Genomic DNA, 20,177 nt, shown 5'->3' with positions numbered 1-20,177 from the left:
TGGTCACTGACTCGTTTTATGTTGCAGGAGTAGCACAGAGAATTGAGGACGCCTCTGTGAAAGAGGTGCAGAACAAAAGACTCTATGAACTCTTACTGCAGCTAAAGCGAGCAGTAGGAGCAAGGTTTAAGCCTTATTGTATCATACACATCAGAAGCCACAAGTGGGATGTAGGCTTGGGTGAGGGCAATGCCAGGGCAGATAGATTGGTTATGAATGTAGCAGATGATAGGGGGATTGAGGCAAGAGAGTCACACACACGATTTCACCAGAATGCTAAGGGATTGGTGCGCGAGTTCAAAATAGGTATACAAGAAGCTAAAGCAATAGTGAGAGCCTGTCCCACCTGCAGTCATCACAACAGTGGGGTGGGTCTTGGGTGTGGGGTAAATCCTTGGGGTCTAGAAAGTAATGAAATTTGGCAAATGGACGTTACACACGTAGCAGAATTTGGTAGGCTCAAATATGTGCACGTCACAATAGACACCTGCAGCAAGTACATTTGGGCTACAGCACAAACAGGAGAGAAGGCAATCCATGTAATAAGGCACCTAACAAGTTGCTTTGCAGTCATGGGAATGCCTAGGGAAATAAAGACCGACAATGGACCAGCCTATGTCGGCAAGAAAGTAAGCCAGTTCATGAGACTCTGGGGAATTAAACACATCACAGGAGTACCACACTCACCTACAGGACAAGCCATAGTAGAAAGAGCCAATGGGACACTTAAACAGTACCTACTCAAGCACAAATCCATAGAAGATCCACAAGAAAGGTTAGCTAAGGTTCTTTATGTCATGAATTTTTTGTGTGTGTTTGGGGAAGAATCGGAGCCGCCTGCAATTAGGCATAGAGGGAAAAGGGAAGGTAACAAGGCAGAAAGCGCAAAAGCGTGGGTAAAGTACCGGGATCCAAAGACAGGGATATGGAATGGCCCCGCTGAAGTAATATACTGGGGCAGAGGTTATGTTTGTGTTTCTACTCCCACAGGAACAGTTTGGGTCCCTGCTAAATGGGTGAAGCCCATTCTAAATGACCGAGTGGGCGGAAGGATTCCTGGGGATACGATTGACACCAAACAACCGGGAACGGATTCATCAGAAACTAGCAGTGACCTTGCAACCCTATTTACAAGAGCTGGGACAGTATAGCCGCGTAGCCCGCGAAGCACTGCAGCGACCGCCATTGGACTGGGCCGATTGGCTTGAGATCCACGCCTACAGGGAAGAACAGCCCCTCAATGACCGTCCATGTTGCGCATGTGGGGGGTCATGGTGTGAGGCTTGGGTGGCTTTAAAGTGTGGGCGCTGTGGGGACTGCTCATGGGTAAGGCAACAAGGAGTATATAATTTATGGTGTGCAAAGTGTCAGGGTGAAGACATAAGGCGTTCAGACTGGGGTACAGCCCTAGCGGAAGAAGCAGGGGTACCATATCCACAGCTCCAAAGTGTGTATGAGGCACCAGAACAGCTTATGTTAGCTTGGGCCCGATGGGCGACTGCTAAGTGGCTCTGGAGGCAACGCATTAACGCCAGATCTCGCATTGTTGCTGCCAGGTGTATGCATAAAGTGCCACATCTGCCTTTCCCTCGGGTAGGGCCAGTTAAGCCAGGTACTGACCCAGAAGAAGTGTTAGACCAGTGCATAGAAGAAGTAAAGCAGTGGCACATAGCAGCAGAAAATCCAAAGTATAGAAGGAAGAAGCTACGTAAGCAACGAAAATGATATTCATCACACTGCTTATGCTTACTAACTTTGCTTGCACAAATGCTTTTCCAATGGAGCACACACCTAGAGAAAATGTATGGGTAACATTTGCTAACATAACAAAGCAAGAATCAATCTGCTTGAGCTTGGGGGGAGCGCAGAATCCTTTCAAAACTTGTCTTGTAGGATTGCCAGTTTGGAAACCAAGAGAGTTTGCAGGGTATCTTAATGATAGCAACCTACCTAAAAAAGGGGATGACGATTTGTTGCAGGGTTGTACTTTCCCTAGTAGTAATCCCTCACAACACGATGGATGCTGGCAATGTGAATTTGTCCTAGCTTTAGGCAAAACCTTAGCCTCCCCTCCAGAAGAGATTGACCTCTTCGGAAGCACTAATGCATCAATGGGAAGAAACGCAGGAGGATGGTTTAGTTTTATGCCCTTAGAAGACAAAAACTTTGCAACCCTTGATTCAGCCCTTACTAGTCTATCAACAATTCACACTCAACTCTACCCCAAATGTAACGGTAGGTACATCACAAAGGCAAGGGCACTACCCCCAGGAATATTTTTAATTTGTGGGGATCGTGCCTGGAATGGTATTCCAGTGAGGCCACAAGGGGGACCCTGTTATCTAGGGAAACTAACCATGTTTCACCCCAATGTAACTACTCTCATGCAACTTGCAAGCAAGGCAAATAGAACAAAACGCAGTTTACATGATCTTGACTGCACCGGCATAGGGCAACCACACTTTTGGAGTGACTTTAGACAGGTAGCAACTGCTGTACTCCTCCCTCACGCAGCAGCCAGGAAAGCTATGGCCCTAGCCGAACAGTTAGGGTGCTGGGCAAAAGATGAATTTAACACCACCTCTCAGGTGTTAGACATGATGGCCAGGGATGTCTCAAGTGTTAATCATGCAGTACTGCAAAACAGAGCAGCCATCGATTTCCTACTTCTAGCGCAAGGACACGGTTGTGAGGAATTTGAAGGAATGTGCTGCATGAATTTGTCTGACCACTCTAAATCCATTCACAAAAAGATACGAGACATACAAAACAGACTACATGACCTAAAGGAGAAAAATGGTTGGGACATTGATGAATGGCTAAAGAGCCTGGGCCTTGGAGGATGGATTCGGACCATCATTAAGTATGCTATCATGATCTTAGGCGTATTCTTATGCTTAGCTTTGTTGCTTCCTTGCTTGATAACTTGCTTACAGAATTTCATCCAAAAAACTGTTAGCAAGGCTTGGCATACTAATCTTCTCGCTCAAAAAGAAAACGGGGGAAGTGTAGAGAGCCTGGTGCAGGAATGGCTAGAAGAGAGAGGCCATAGTCAGATCAATTTAGTCAGGCTAACAAAGCAGGCCTCAGCCTCAAGGGCACAGTAAAAGGGAAGGCACGTAGAATTGTGATAAGATGAACAAAGACAGACTGTAAAAGAAGAACTAGAAGAACTCTGTTAGCCATGAAATTGCAAAAGTGTAGCCACAAAGTTAGCCGATCAGCATAGTGACGCATATGGCAAGGCAACCAATGATGAGCTTAGCTTTTGCAATATGCATGAGCTAATTAAGCACTGTATTTAATCGCCACTCTAATTATCAATAAACGAGACTTTGCAGATGACCGAATTGGTGTCCGTGTCTCCCTTCGCCGACAGCCATTGTCCGATTTGAGTTCCTTGGGGATCCCCAACACCGAGAAGGCTTGTACAAGGTGTTTCTGTACATCCTTGGCCTTCTCCCCTGTGTGGGCAGAAGCGAAGACTGCCCCGGAAAAGGTGTCCACACTCACGTGTACATACTTTAACCTGCTGAACTGCGGAACATGGGTGACATCAATCTGCCATAACTCGCAGCTCTCCAGGCCTCTAGGATTGACGCCAGAGCTCAGGGTTGGCACCTCAAGCTTCTGGCATTGGGGACATGTGGCCACAATGTCCCTTGCCTGGTCATGGCTTAGTTGGAATTGCCGTACCAAGCCAGGTGCATTCTGATGGAATTTCTGATGGCTCAGCTTTGCTTGTTGGTAAATATCAGGGAGCCTAGCCATATCAGCTGGCACAGCCAGGTTGTCCGCTCTCTGATTACCCTCAGTGATAAAGCCTGGCAGGTCTGTGTGCGATCTTACGTGCATCACAAAGTACGGATGCTCTCGGTGGGAGACAGCATATATCAGCTTCGAGAGCAGACTGTGGAGGTTTGGATTGGAGACTTCTTTCAAAACAGTGTTCTCTGCTCTTGACACCACACCCGCCACGTAGGCCGAATCTGTGACCAAATTGAGTGGCTCTGAGAACCTGTCAAAAGCTCTAATGACTGCATCTAACTCGGCAATCTGAGGGGAACCCTCAACAACCTTCACATCTACCTCCCACCGCTGAGTCTGGGGGTTCTTCCAAGTCATGACTGACTTGTGCGAAGCCCCGGATGCATCCGTAAAAACGGTTAGAGCTTTGAGTGGCACCCAGCTCAATTTCTCTTTAGGGACCAGATTAAAATTTGAATAATTTGTGACTTTGGTGGTGGACAGATGTTTGTCCTTTGTAGCTGTCAAGGGCAAAGAGAAGAGTCTCATTCTCCCGGAGCAAATGCTCCAAAACCTCCTTAGTCAGCTTGCCTGATGACAAGGCAAGTGGTACTCGAATGAACGCAAAATCACAACCCGCCACCTCTAGCAAATGGGCCCTGGCCTTCCTGACCAGCTGCACCATCAGCTCTTGTGGCTTGGTGATACTTTTGGACCTCTGATGACTGAGGAACACCCACTCTATGATCAAGACGGGGTCCCTCTGGTCCTGGTTCCATTGGTAAATAAGGCCGTGGAGGTGCGGCAGCCGTCCCAAGATAATAAACTCAAATTGCAGGTTTGGCAGGTAGCGATGGGCCTGTCTTGTTCCCATCGCCTTCTCTACCTTTTCCAGAGCTGTCTTCGCCTCTGGGGACAGCACCCTAGGAGAAAGTAACTCATCTCCCCCTTTCAATAAATTGAAAAGAGGGGCTAGGTCCTCGGTGGTCAATCCTAGCCAGGGTCTGACCCGATTCAATGACCCACACAGCTGGTGGAAATCTGCAAGGGTTTTTGGCTTGGTGTTAATTGCCAATTTCTGTGGGACAATAGTCCTGTTGGTAATTTGGAGCCCGAGATACTTCCACGGGGGCATCCTTTGAACTTTCTCCTTCTGGAGCTCAAACCCTGCAGAGATCAAAACCTCGATGACAAGGTCAAGGACATGCTGCAGCATGTCGTCCATGGGGGCACAAATCAGCACGTCATCCATATAGTGCAGGATGACGGCCTCCCGTGCCTTGGCACGGACAGGAGACAGCAATGAGGCCACGTACCATTGACAGATACTGGGGCTGTTCTTCATGCCCTGAGGCAGTACCCGCCAATGGAAGTGCCTCATTGGGGCTTCCCAGTTGATGGAGGGAACCGAGAAGGCAAACCGTGGCACGTCTTCGGGGTTGAGGGGAATTTGAAAGAAACAATCCTTTATATCCAAAACTGCCAGATTCCAATTTTGCGGCAGCATTGAGGGTGAGGGCATGCCTGGTTGCAGAGACTCCATGTCTTCTGTCTTTTTGTTAATTTCACGAAGGTCGTGAAGGAGCCGCCACTTGTCCTTCCCCGACTTTTTGATGACAAAGACCGGAGAATTCCAGGGGCTCCAGGTTGGCTCGATGTTACCTTTGGCCAACTGCTCCTCCACGAGTTTGTTGAGCACCTGCAATTTCTGTTTGTTAAGCGGCCACTGATCTATCCATACTGGTTCATCAGATAGCCAGTTCAGTTTCTGGACAGGGCACTCCACAGTGGCTGCTAGGAAAAATCCCGCAGGGTTTTTGGGATTTCAATACGAACACCCCATTGCAACATGGCATCTCTGCCCCACAGGGGAGCTTTATACTCCATAACAAAGGGGCAGACATTAGCCACCTGCCCTTCAGGTCCCTCAATTTTAATTACACTTTTTGACTGCCGAGCCAGTTGGGCCCCCCCAACTCCTTGTATTCTGCCAGCCACGGGTTGCAATTCCCAATGTGATGGCCAGATGTTTTCTGGAATAATGGTCACATCCGCTCCTGTGTCAAAGAGTCTGCTGAGGTGAATGTAGTCTTCACCCCGACAGAGTCCACATCCAATTATAGGTTTATTCTCGCCAATGACTTCTGCCCAATAGACGCAGGGATCAGCTGGCTTCGCCATGATGATATTGGGCACCGAGATCACCTGCGCTATTGGCTCTTCTTTTGGCAGGAGGTATGGCGGTTGGATGCACCGCGCCAGGAGAAAGAAACCGTCCAGACACAAAAGTTGCATCTGTGGCATGATCTCAATCTCCGGAGGGGTACACTTTGTATCCCCAAGCACGACATACGTACCGTCGAGTCCGGCAAACAAACCCAGTGATGTGGGTTTCACCGACACCGACTGCCAGTCCTGTGTCTCGAAATAAGTGTTATCTGTCAAGGCCAAGCCCAGGGGAGGACGAGGAGTCCACCCTGGCGCTTTTCGTCACATCTGAAAAATGTCATGTCCGGTAGAGGTGTCACATCCAGTGTTAGTTTTGCCCCCACCAAGGTCCCCCTCGCGGCCCACCTCATTTTTATTTTCACGCGAGGCGGGCTTGCGCTCCCCAGTTAGTTTTTTTTTGTTTGTGTGTTTCCTCCCACCTCCCCCTGCCCCTGCCCATTATTGATTTTATTTTTAAGAGGGCACACACGCACAGTATGACCAGGTTGGTTACAGAGGAAGCAGTGCACAGGGAAGGTTTTTGCAGCTGCTGTCATTCCTGCTATCTTCGCTCCTCCTCTAGTTGGAATCGGTGGTGCTGGCACAACCGCGCGCTTCACACAGGCCTCCACTATAAGTTGGAGAGACGGCTCGGGATAAAGAGGTAGAGATGTTATGACTTGTTTACACACATCATTGGCATTTAACTTTATCATTTCGATTATCAGTTCTTCTAAGGTGTCTTGACTCTTTACTTGTTTTTCAAGTTCTATCTTTAGCCTTTCTACAAACTCAATAATAGGTTCTGCCGGCCCCTGTCTAATGGTGGCATAATGGACACGGGGCTCGGTGGTCGGCATCATGATGAATGCCTTCTCGGCAGCAGCTTGAATTTTCAAAATCACAGGCTTTGGTATTTTTTCTGCCTGTGCTTCCGCCTGTGACCACTCCCCCTCGCTGCACAAATGATCCAATAACAAAAATGATTGTTATTGGCTTTTGATCTGCGTCAACGGCGCACTCGGGGATTTGTCAGAGTTCAGGCAGGAGTTCCCCTAGCATCCTTTTCCATGTGTCCTCCCACAGCCTGTATTCAATTGATAGGAGGAGACATCTGAACAATCCTTTCAGGTCGCTAGGGACCAAAATATTGGAGGAGAAAGTTGTTTCCAATAAGCCTTTAAAATATTCACTCTTTCTCCCAAACTCCTTCTGTGCCTTACAGATCTCCTTTTTATGGGAGTATTCGAATGGCCGCCAATTAGGAATATCCCTTTGACGAGAATAAAAAACCGGTGCGGCAATGAGTGTGGTCTCCGCTTCCGGGTTCCGATCCCCTGGCCTGTCACTTCTGGTTTCCAGAGCGTGGGAACCGGAAGGAGGTGCATGGGAATCGGAAGTTGGAAGACGAGGGGCGGGACTGCTTGCCAAGGAGGAGCCAGAACACTGGCAACATTCATGATGATGGGCGGAACCCACTGAGCTTGGGGGCCGCCTCTCTGGGGTGGAGTAGGAGGAGGAGTCTTAGTCGGAGGAAGAGGAGCAGGTGCCTGGGGAGGAGGAACGTCCTTCCAGTGGGAGGAGATAGGGGCAGGACTTGGGGAAGGAGGTGGGAACAGAAAGGGGTTGGGACACGGGGTAGGGGGCGAAGCCACAGGCGGAGGAGGAGGGTAAGGATCAGTGAGGAAGGGATTCTGGGAAAAAGAAGGAGCCGGAGCACAAGGGGCCGGCCATGCCACGTGGCCGGCGCCATCTTGTGTGCCGGAGTCCGGGAGGCCATTTTGTGACTCCGGGGGGAACGACTGGAACTGTACTGACTTTGGGGTTTTTGGGGTAGAGCTTGGGGTAGGAGCGGGAGAGGGTTTTGGGGTACATTTACAAACTTTGCAACTTTTCAAAGCAGGTTTCAGGGTAGAACTTGGGGTACAACTGGGAGAGAAGGAACTGTGGAAAGAGGGATTAGGGGAAGGCTCCCTGACAGCTGGCGCCTTGCTGTCTGGACCGAGAGGGGCCAGGTGAGCAGCAGCTGGTCTCCCTGGCTGGGCTCGCCTGCGATCGTTGTCAAACTGCCCGTCTTGGGTCCACCGATGCAGGGGAAGAGGGATGGGAATGAGGGTTAGGAGAGGGGAAACAACTGGAGGAACCCAGCATGGCTTGCTTCCCTTCCCTGCCTTTTCTTTTACAACAGTACGAATTTGGACATACAAACTGAAAAACCGATCTACAGAGGTGTCGCCCTGATTACTCAACGTCATGAGCCTCTGTCCCACGCTCTCCCAAAATTGAATTGTCTCCATCTGCTGGGGCGACACCCCGGGGAATTGGGAAGCAAGCCATTTCACAAACTTTTTTAACGAACCCCTTGAAAACTTTCTTTTCCCTCCCTTCAGGGTACCCACAACTTGGAGAAACATCTCCTGCTGCTGTGTTGACAGCCTTGCGCCCATTGTGGTGTGCCTAACGCCCACACAGCAAACTCACTCTCCCGCTGCTGCACAGGAGAACTCAAAAAACTAAGAATAAGGGTCCCAGGGCCAGTGAGTCCCCAGCCTCAGTGACTAAAGGCAAGGGTGCTTTCCCGCAGCTGACAAGCGGCCTTTTGGCTTAAGGGCCCCCACACCTAGGGCAGTGTACCGCGCCCTGCCTTTTGGTAAGCCCCCCTCACCCCTTTGGGGGATACTTGCCGGCTCCGTCGGCTTCTGGGACAGGAGCTGCAACGGAAGGTCTCTCCCTTGAAAGCGGACCTCCAGGCGCAGAGGATTGCCGCCTTCTCCCCGGGAGCACTGCTGACCTGGTCTGCTCCGACCGGGGTAGTCGATGCCCAACACCTCTGATCCTCAGATCCTAGAGGCTCTTCGTGGGGTCACTGGAGAAGTGGCCCCACGTTGGGCGCCAATCTGACGTGTCTTCCCCAAAACGCCCACTCCACCTGGGCTACTGGCTGGCTCCAAGAAGCCCGCGTCAAGCAGTGGCCTCTCCCCGGCACCGCTCTGGGAGCCGCAGAAGAGGTATAGCATCTGCTATAACTGGGCAATCAGTCTGGGAGAGATAAAGAGGAGCGGAAGAGACCTTTCACGGTTCCAAGGAGAGGAGTTTATTGGAGGGACAAAATGAAGGTCTGAGGTCTGGGAGAGGGAACCGCAAAAGGCGGTTTGACAGGGTCTGCACAAACTTAAATACGGGGGAGGCGCAAGCGGAGGGTACATAACTTTGACCAATTGTGGCAAACAAGGGGAGGTACCGAAGGCGGAGAAAGGGATACATCTAACCAATAGGGAAGCATGTGGGTGTCAACTGGGGTACAACAACCAATCGTCTAACAAAGTAGGGAGAACTTTCTAGAACCTGGGGCAGGGTCCGCGGAGGATTGACAGAGCTAGGGGCAGGGATTAGTGTGAGGGAAAGGGAAGGATCTGGAAGCTGGGAGTGGTTTAGGGTTGAAGGACAAGGGGATAGGCGGGTAAGGGCTAAACCATTATATACATAACTTAGGGGGACGAACATGGGACAAACCATTAACATATGAAAAAGATTAACATTAAACAACACAACACAACAGTACCTGAGTGCCCTGAGCCTGCTCAGGATAATTCCTCTGGGCTGTGCTCGTCTTGTCCGGGCTGTGCCCGCACTGCCAAGCAGCGGACATGGCAGCTCAAGGCTCAGCAGGGCTCAGGCCCAGAGGCACAGCATTTACCTCCTGTGATTGTGCCTGGCATCGCCTCCCTTCCTGCAGCAGAGGCTGCCAATGAGCCACTGCTTCCTCCAAAAAATGCTGCCAGCTGATGCCAAAGGCTTTCCTGCAGAGGCTGGGGAGAAGCTGCAGCCAGGCCAGGCTGGGAAACAGCCCTGTGACAGCAGCAGTGGGGCAGCGAGGCTGCCATGGATCCCTTCCTGCTGTGTCGGACACTGCGTGTCCAGATGTGCAGAGAAAGCCTCTGGTTGCTGAGTCTCAGGACAAGGCTGAGGGAAATGCACCCACCACGGCGTCTCTCCAGTTCACTCAGCATCTGGTCCCAATATTTGGCTTTCTTCAGCCATTTCTTGTCTCCTCTTCCTTGAGCCGTGCCTGTTGGAGGACCGTAGAGCAAAGCAGTTCCACTTCATCTGGGTGGATCCCACAAAAGCAGTGCTCAGCTGTGGGGTCAGCAGGGACACACTACTCACCTCTGCCATGGGAACTGGGTTTGTACACAGCATCCAGCCCTGCAGCTGGCAAAGGGCTCCTTGCAGACACACCTGTAACTCAACAGCCACAGAAGCTTCTGTCACCTGCTTCCTGCCAGATTGTCAATGATTATGCTGTGAGGGGAACTTGAGAACTTTCCTGCAGAAGCTCCCAGGAGTTCCAAACCATGTTCCACCCAACCTCCTCGAGAAGCCTTCCCAGGGAGCTCACCTAGAAAGGAGCACAGATCAGAACCATTTTCATGGTGTGCTGGGATCCCCTTCTGCAAACAAAACATGTTTCCAGACTACCAGTTGTGGTTGAAATTAGGATAAAGCCAAAGTTAGATATCCTTCTCCCCCTCAGTGGATATTCTGATCTGAGTCCAAGCTTTGTGATTCAAATGCACTTTCAGTGGAGGCATGAATCAAATTACTGAGCAGGAACTTCACTGCTTTGAGTTGCCAGGATTGGATCAGACTCCTCTGAGCGATGGTCTCTTCTGCAGGGTTTAATGAGAGAGAAACAATCTGATATATCCTGGGGTTTACCATCAGACAGGGTGCAGCTCTTTAAGCACAAATTAATCTTCTAAAATATAAAATCTAGAATGCATTTGCAATGCACTTCAACCACTAAGTACCTTACCAGTTGTCTTGGTTTGAAAGACAGGTATTTGCTAAGGAAAGGCAAGACCCCCCTTCCTGAGATGCAGAATGCAACCTCCTCCCTTCTAATTATTTTAGTTTTAAATCAGAGGCCTTCAGGCAGGAGATGTGGGAATAACAGTTCTTTACTGATATCTAACGAGGCAGAAAACAACAACAGGTATAAAAATTGACAACAGAACAGAACAGTCTAGCTCCGCTCCAGTCCCTTTTGGCCGCAGGCCGTCTCCCTGCGCTCAGTTACCGGTGCTGGGGGCAGGGCAGGTCCCGCGCAGTTGAAGAGGGCTGGAGTGATGGCAGCAGCCCAGGGGTGAGAGGGATGGGAAAGTGACTCCCCCTCCTCACGGTGTCGGTCGTGGTGCTCAGCAGAGTGTCCGGAGATAGTAGGGTGAGATGGGAGAGCAGCAGAGCGATGTCCAAGGCAGGGAGCGTGGATCTCAGTGCTGGGATGGCAGGGGAGATGCCAGACCGGAGCCCGGGCTGTCCTTCCACTCCAAGAGCCAAGCGAGAGAGAGAGCCCCGCTCCAGACCCCCCATCCCACCTTTCCTTTTTCGGTTCCCCCCCTCCTCCTCCACCCACCCCCCTACGAGGGAACATTATCTGTTGTTTTAAGGTGTAGCCACAATTACTTAGCATAACAATGGGAGAAAGTTCCACAGAAAGAAAAGGGAACCATTCAACCCCCAACACCAATGTGTGCAGATGAATTTGTTTAATCAAGGAAGGAGGGGAAGCCCTTTACATTTAAGGATACACAATCTAAGCCACATAAGCTTTTTTGCACCTGTTTTATAGCACTTACCTCTGACCTGGCACTTTATGTATTATATTCTGGACCAGATCACGGGTTTAGGGTTTCACTTATAATGTTGAGAGGAATGTTGAATTTGTCTTTACAAATGAGTTGTGGATCAGCCTGTAGATAAAGCTAGCACTGAGAGATAAAAGAAACAATGGGATGGATTCCACTGATTGATGAATGGAAAGAGATATTTGCCTTTACAAACAAACTGTAGGGCTGCTGATAAATGAAATTGGATATTGAAAGATGAAAGAAGCAACGGGGGGAAAACTATGAATTCTGTAAGAATTAAAAATTAAAAGGGAAGGCTATACATTAGAGGGGAATTTCAGGTATCAGACGTTCCGGGAAGTCTGTGCCTCTCAAGTACCTCAGCCAATGGGGAAAGAGAGAGGGAAATGCGGCCGGGAAAATAGGATAAAAAGGAGGCTGAGTCCTCCAAAAATTTGAGAGATCCCAGGGGAATGTCCCATGGCCTCTCCCTTTATTCGAATAAAGCAAAAAGGACTCCTCTGTCTCCTTTTTGGACATAAACCTCTGGTGGTTTTGGATTAATTTTCCTGACAATGTAATGCAAAAAATGAAGCATTTTTTGTAAAACTTGGCACGGCAGCATATGTTCCCAGAGTCCTGGGAGGACTTTTGTCACTGAAAAGTTGCTTCATTCTAAGCTTGGTTAAAATGCAAAAAAAAAAAAAAATCCTAGACCATAATTTTGCTTAATTTCACCAAAAGTAATAAACCCCTGAAAGCAAACTCGGGTCTCTGCACGTTGAGCTGATGGATGGCTCATAAACATTCCTTTAAAAACAATGCAGTGCCTGCTTTTCTTTACGTGCTTCAGCAGCTCTCCCAGCTGACATTCATCTTGCCCATTGTGAGCAGTTACAACACAGAAATCAATTAAAGTTGGCAACTGAAATTTCATGTAGAGCCTGTCTGCAGGCTGCCCGAGGAGATTTAGGTGCCCATGGCAAGGACACCCCTGGAGCACAGGTGACATCCACACCTGGCTGCTGCTGTTCTCCAGGCAGGAGCCTCCCCGGCAGGATTAGGGCTGGAGAAGGGAGGGTTTTCTCTGCCCACCGTGGCCGGGCAGGCAGCAGCCTCTGCCCCATGAGCTGGGGGAAGCCAGAGCTGAGCTGTGCCTGCCTGGCCCCGTCCATCCCCACTGCCCACGAGTGTTCCCTGCAGCTCCATCCCTGCCCAGCAGGCTTTGATTGGGGCTCCCCGGGTCAGAAAAAGGCTGGTGAGGGAGGAAGGAAGGATGAAAGAAGGTGATGCTTTGACAGCTCCTTTCTCATGGTAAGGAGCAGAGCTGCTCCTTCTCCCCCCTCTGCCCTTTCTTTCTTTAGAGAAGGGAAGAATTCAGCTCTGCCTCCCAGGCACTGACCAGACAGACTGGAGGCCTCAGGCTGTTTGGTGGGCTCTGCCCGTGGAGTCATTGCTCTGTTTAGGGGTTATTTGCTGTTTCTTCCCTGGATATAATGACAGGTAAATGTGGAGTAATAGAATTAAAGCTTTGGCTTGAGGACATGAGGTAGCAAAGCAGCCATTACTTCCTGGTGATTTCTGCTCTGGGAGTCATGTTCCCTCAGGAAACAGAGATCCATTAATTTAGCTGGTCCATGGGAACCTGCCACAGGAAAGCTGCCTCTGCTTGGAAGGAGAAGGAATAAATGCTGCCTTTCAGCATTAATAATTTTCTGTTCTGAAAACAACATCATTTGATACAGAGGTCATTTGGATTATAAGCCAGGTGCACCCTAACTAGGAGAAAATACTTGTTTGATGCAAGATATTGCTGCTTGCAGAAGCAGGGCCCTAAGTGGTAAGGCTGGAGTACTGCAATTGAAGCATAAATGACTTTTAATACTTCAAAACAAGTGCCAAGCCTTAGAGATTGACAGTTCCTCAATTTTGTAAACAGTACAGGTCTAAATTCTAAGGATCTTAGATCCTTAGTGATGGGGTTTTGATGTGAAATCAAAGCTTAGATCATTCATATCCCACATAGTATTTACCTCAAAAGCGTCTTTAATTTTCAAGCTTCCTATTTTTAAATGCATTTCAAGCATCCTTTGGAAACTGTAAGCCATGATGAACAAGAACCCCCAAACCAAAGAGAGCAAAGCAGGCAGGGAACAAGGGCAGGGGGAGTCAAGCAGCAAAGTCTAACATTGACAGCACAGGAATAAACCTGGTGCAGAATTCTGCTGTAGAGAAATTAATCCCATCTTTTCTGAGGGATCTCAACCCCTGGCTACACTGAAAGGTCTTTTGTTCAAAGTCAGTGCATTTACCCAGGAATATCCTGCCAGTGCTGGGAATATTTCACAGCTGGAAGACTTCTGAAAAGCCTGTCACATCCCAGCCAGCCAGGGCTCCAGCAGCACAGACACAATTTTACTGACAGAATAAATTGAGAACATCCTTATTCTTGGTTTTCTTATTATTTTTTCCCTGCTGAAGGAATTGTCCCCGGGGAATGTGGACAGCATTGGAAATTAAGCAGAGCCATGTACATTTGTGAATGGAAACACAGACCTTTCAGACTAAGGACCAGCTTCTCTCCCAAATTTTGCTTAGAACAGTTTCAATAATTTCTTTTTTATTTTTTTGTTTGGTTGAATTAGAAATCTGAGGAAAAATATTTTGCAACTAAGGAAATTGCCTCTTCAACATGAATCCAAAGTGAAGTATTTAATTTTATTTCTTCTTTGTATGCTAAAGTGGTACTTAGAAATTTGATTTATTACTGTCATTCAGATAGTGATGGGGGGCTCATGGGTGACAACAGAGTGATGCCCCACAAAACACAGGTGTGCCCTTGCTGGAAATGCCACCCTTGCCTGTTTGTTGGCACAGAAATGGGAAGCAAAACCTCCTCTTTGCAATTTTCACAAGCTATGGCTTTGCTCTGGTTGCTCCTAGCTCTGCCTCGTGCCATTTTGTGCCAAGCAGTGCCCCTAAGACCCACCAGCTCCAGGAGAGTGCAAATGCTGTACTCAGAGCTTGGCTTAAACCTGCCAAAGCTGTGCTTTAAACTTGGCTGACCTCCCCCTGTGCAGCCCCAGATACTTTGATGCTGTGTGAGCTCACGCCAAGGACGTGTGCTGGGGTCAAGTACAGAGAGTCAAAGCAGGGCAGATGTGCAGGGAGTACCAGATTGTTCAGTGTTATGATCCATGGCACACCATGAACCCTCCCTGAAACATCCTGCTCTGAGCAGAGGCTCTGCACAAAACAAAGCACAGGGCCTGATTTTGATTCTGGAGATTTGTTGAAAGCTTTGGGGTCTTTCCACTGAAATCTGACTCCCAGCACCTCTGTTCCTGAAAGGGAGGATGGGTGCTGTGATGGCAATTAGCACTCCAAGCTCAGGCAGCCTTCAGGGAATACTTTTCTCCTCAAACAAGGAGAGACTGCAACCCACAGTCAGTCACAGCCTCTAGACCTTGTTTTCCAAGTGGTTTAGGTACGATTCTGTAAAGGCTGAAGTTGTTTGCTCCACAGGAGTAACTTCCTCATGATGCCTTGTGCTCAAAGCTTACATTTGGCATTTATTGGCCCACCATTTCTTTTTTTATAAAGTACATTCCTCTGTGGAATGGTTCACAGAACACAGGCAGATCCTGGGATACAGATACCTGCAATCATGGTCAAGCTTCAGTCCTTGCTTTATGTTTTCAGTCTCTGAAGTTGAGCATTAACTTTGTGATGCTTTAAGGCCACACACACCAATTCACTTTTATTAGAATTTGCCACATTTTCAGATTATGAAAAGCTATAAAAATGATAAAAACTCTTTTTTCAGAGACCAGGTCTCTGAGCTAAAGCCAGTCTCTTGATGCATTTTACAACTCCCAGCTCGCTTGACTTGAGTGCACAGATTAGGTTTCACATCTGGAATTGTGAAAATATCATAGAATTTGAGAGTGGTTTGGGTTGGAAGGCACCTTAAAGTTGATCTTTAGGTGGTCTTAAAGTTCCCCTGCCATAGGGGAGGTGGAACTTGGTATACCTGGATATCTCTTTTCTGTAATAAAGGACTGAAGCAGATACATTGACCAGCTCTCCTCCTGCCCTCCTTCTCCCCCCACACAGTCTCAATCAGTCTTTGAATTTCCAGTCTGGGATTATCTCAGGACACGAATCTGTAAGACCAGATCCACTTAATCCAAGTTTGGTTATAGTGCAGGAGATAATTTTCTAGAGTTTTTTTCTGTTTTTTTTTCCACTTTCCTTTGGTTGTGACTGCAGTTTTCCTTAGGTTTTTTCAGGGGCTGCAGTTCTGAATTGCTGAGGATCAGAGTCCCAGGCAAATCCAGGGAAACGTGTTGAATACCACAAAGAAGATACCCCCAGGCAGGCATGAGAGAGGCAAATATCAGTCTGGATTTTAATCATGCTGCTAAGCAGGCAGCTGAGACACTGACAAAGTTGAAAGGATAGCCAGGAGAAAGAAGGGAAGAGCACAGCAAACATGGGCAGCGATTCAGCAGGAGTCCCAAACAGAACAAATATTTGCAGGGCTGCTGAGTACCTGCCCTGTGTCCCTGGAAGTGCAGGAGTTGCCTGTACTCTATTTCCTCCCATTAGTGACATTGATCAGCTCAGCTCAGCCTCCTCAGAGTCCAAGCAGGTTTCAATGCTGCCTGACAGGCTCCCCCTGGGTGCCTCTGCTCCTGGCAGAGTCCTGAGGAACACGAGGGCATTTACAGTGTGGCTGAGGGCTGGTTATGATCCAGGACCATGTCTGCTGCTGGTTCTTGCTGTAAACCCAAATCAGTGGCTCTGGACTGGGAGCTCTGCTTTCTGAGGGTCACAGCCTCTCCTGTGTTTGAGTTTGAAAGGGGTAAGGGAGGAAGTTTTTTCTTTAAAGTGATGTTTGTGTGTGAAATCCATCCTTTTTGGGATGGACTTAAGACAAGATAGGGAATCTGCTGAGCACCTAGGAAGCACCTGTAAGAGAGTCTGGTACCGGGAGCACTGTCCAAAGGCAGGGCAGGCAGATGAAGGAGGGGCATGCACAGCTGTCACCAAGCTGCTGCCTGAATTTGCAGGCACTAATTCAGGGAAGAAGAGCTGCAGAAACACTGACTGCACCTCCCCTTGGCAAACACGAATCCCTCTGGTGTAGGAGGGCTTAGCATGATCCAAATCATGCACACAAGGGCGGAGGAGGCAGCTGTGAGAGGCAGGGCTCGCTGGGTAGGGGTGACAGCACCAGCTGTGCCTTGGGCTGGGGGTTTGTCACTGTGCTGCAGCAGGGCTGGCAGGGCACTGCCACCCCTCCATGCCCAGGAAGGGATGAGCTGGGGGACAGCTCCAGCAGGGCCAGCAAACGGAGCAAGGAGGGACAGACACATGGGTGTCCCTGGGTGTGCCACTGCCACCGATTCACTCCCACACAGCAAACACGGCCAGGCACATAAAGGAGGAGTTAGCGAGAAGCCAGGGAAAGCCTGCCAGGAATAAACACTGTCCATAAGAGCCCAGCATGGGAAAAGGCAGGGAAATGGCTACACTTCCAGTGTCACAGCACACCGGGGATAAATGTTGCAGCTCCTTGGGGATAAATGAATTATGTGCAATTATGTGACTGGATTTGAAGTCAAGCCTTTGCTATTTTTATTCTGAGAAGCTTTGAAAGACTCTTGCATTTGAAATAGAATTAGCCCTTCCACTTTAAATTAGCATGCAACTTTAAAAGAAGTATTCCAAATGAAGATTATCTTAAAAGGAACATATAATTTACATTTCAAACCTCACACTCTTTGTTTTGATGTAACCCATAAAATTCCTGCTCTGCAAGGCCAGTGGACATTGCTTATTGCCTTTAACCTGTTTCAAGGTGATCTTTTTATCCTTCACTTTAATTTGGAAAAGCCATTCCATGGGACAAGAACTCATCTTCAATCTTTGGTGCTCATGCCGAGGAGAACGGGACAGACCTGACAAGTTTTGTGGTCCCTTTTAGCACCAGGAGTTGTATCATTCATCCAGAGACCCTGACAGTCATCTTCAACATTCTGTGCCCTCACAGTGTTTTTTAAATGCTATAGATGTTTAAAGAAATGCTTTTATTTTCTTTGATCTTCTGCAAGCATGCAAGGATTAACATACACAATGCTCACAGAAAGACACTGGATCAAATGGTTATTTTTGGAATTTCCTCACTTCACCAAACAGTACAGTAGCTATGATGCCACAAAACTCACTATGAATTCTTCTTAGAAGCAAAGAGAGGAAGTGTGAGTTTAGGAAGAGGCAAGGTCTCCAGAAGATGCAATTTATTAAAATACTACATTTAGTAGGATAAGTAAAAAATATATAAAAATACTGGTTTTGCTTTGGGTCAGTGAAAATATAAACTAGATTTTATTCCACAGGTCAATCTGAATCTTGGGCAGAAATGCCCAACACTTAATAACCATCAGTGAGTCCGAGTTTTGTCTGAGACAAAAAGCAACAAAAGCAGTGGACTATTAAAGTCATGACCAACTTTCTGACTTCTGCAAAGCTTTGTTTATGCTATTACAAAAGTGGGCTTTAGTTGTGTAATGTTTTTTTGTTTGAGATTCCCACTACATTGTTTTGTGGGTTTAGGAATATTTCAGCTTCTCTCTTCTATTTCTCTCTTACTATTCTGTCAGTGAAGAAGCAATGAAGTCACAGCAAGTTTGAAACCACAGGCCAAAAATTGTCCTTGTGTGTTTTTCCCCAATTCCTAGGACATGCTGAAGAGCTTTTCTATGAAATGGAGTGTCAGCCAGCTGATTACAGCTGGCTTGGGATGGGACCTAACCACCAGGAAATGCAGTGAAAGAAACAAGTGTGCTGGAAATGCTTTCTGAAGGACTGCCAGCAATTTGTTTTGGGGCTTTCTTGAAGCATTACCATGTTGAGTTCTGTTGTTGTGTGTCTGAGGAGGAACTTCAGCTCTCTGCAGATCTGCAGCCTTACATTGGCCTGGAAGGCTCCCAGATCTCCTACAGACCCCAGCCAAAAAAATGGACAAGCAGCTTCTAATTTCCCTCTGGCTAGATTTTACAAGGTGTTCTGGAGACATTTAAGAAGCCACAAGCAGAGATTCTCAAACTCCCTTGTGTCCCAACACTGTGATTTTACAGGCACTTTTTGACAGACTCCAACCTACCTGTAGTGCTGCAGTTGTGATTCCAGCTGCTGAAGGTATCCTTGCACATGTGGCACCTCGTTAGCTCTCACTTCCAGCTCTTTCACTTTGCCAAGACTGTTCAGGACAGCGTGTCTGGCCTCTTCCACCTTCCTCCTCATCTCTGCCTGCTCCCTCTTCAGGCTAGGCTGCAATCCTCCAGGCTGACCAGAGCTTCCTGACAGCTCTTCAGCTCCTTCTCCAGCTCCTGATTGAACCTGATGCCTTCTTCAATCTGCCCATCCCTGGAGCTGGGGATGAGCTCCATTTCCTTCAGGACACTTTGGAGGCACTTGGTCTGGGAGTGTTGAAGTTCTGTTCAGAGCACCTGGGGGTGTACTGGAGCTCTCCTCTTTGCTGTTTTGATTCTTCCTGGGACCTCTGACTGGTGACTTCAGGTTTGCTGCTGATTTCCTCTCCCTTTTGAAGAGGAAAATGGTAAAAGTGTCTTTGACCTGCCTTGCTGGATATTTTGAAGAGGAACAGTCATCTACTGCATGTGCAAGTGCCACAGGTGGAGCAGAGTTCTGTGAGTGCTGTGTTAGGATCAAATCAGACCTCGCCAGACCTGCCAGAACAACTGGTCCATGCTGCCCTTCACTGCTCTGCCTGTTCCACACTCTTTCATGCCAGAGTAATTGAACTGCTGTTAAGTGTGTATGTGTTTCACTCGAGCCAGTACAGCAGAACCAGCAGAAAGCAGCCCCAGAATGAACTGGGCTCTGCAGAGGAGCCCCAGACTATTCATCAGCCTGCCTGCAGAACTGGCTCCAACTCTGAAGCCTTGTGACCACACTCTGAAGAAGACATGCTTCTAATATTGCTGAGACACTTATGACTCAGGCACTGCATGTGCTTGTGCAGGTAAGAATCCAAAAGCTACTTCTTACTTCAGGAAAAACCCTGCAGTGGTGCATATCCAGCATCTGGTATCAGCACATCCTGGCTGCACGTGCAGGAGAAGCAGCAGCAGCATTGTACACGTGGCTTTGTTAAGCTGAACTCCCTACACTTTGAACAGCGCTCATCACAAATATATTTAATGGCACACCGGTGCCATACAATTTTCCCAAAAGCCTCCCTTTTAAGTAAACTTTGCTAAAAAGTTCATGCCGAGGATGAACGAGCAACTTCGGTCTAAGTCCGGAGGTGGAGTGGTTCTAAACACTGACTTTCCGAGAGCAGCATCTCTGCTGAAGCTCTCGGGGCCACCCGAGCCGCCCCCGGGAGCGCGGTGCAGAAGCCGGCCCGGACTCAGCCGCAGCGCCGGGCACCGCGCATCGCTGCTCTGCCAGGCGGCCCGCACGTCCTCCAGCAGCTGCCGCAGGCTGCCCTTCTCCTCCTGCAGCTCGGCCGTGCGCTCCTCGGCCCGCTCCAGCGCCACCATCTCCTGGCAGCGCTCT

At 48.6% G+C, this 20,177-nt stretch overlaps 1 pseudogene; it reads right to left on the bottom strand.

The window, feature by feature from the left end:
- Positions 1–1,128: 1,128 nt before the first annotated feature.
- LOC148222524 (endogenous retrovirus group K member 5 Gag polyprotein-like) lies at positions 1,129–18,896 on the bottom strand (annotated as a pseudogene).
- Positions 18,897–20,177: the final 1,281 nt, after the last annotated feature.

Source organism: Sturnus vulgaris, chromosome 11, assembly GCF_052056855.1.
Source record: "Sturnus vulgaris isolate bStuVul1 chromosome 11, bStuVul1.hap1, whole genome shotgun sequence".
NCBI classification, from domain to species: Eukaryota; Metazoa; Chordata; class Aves; order Passeriformes; family Sturnidae; genus Sturnus; species Sturnus vulgaris.
This window is presented reverse-complemented; position numbering and strand designations above follow the sequence as displayed.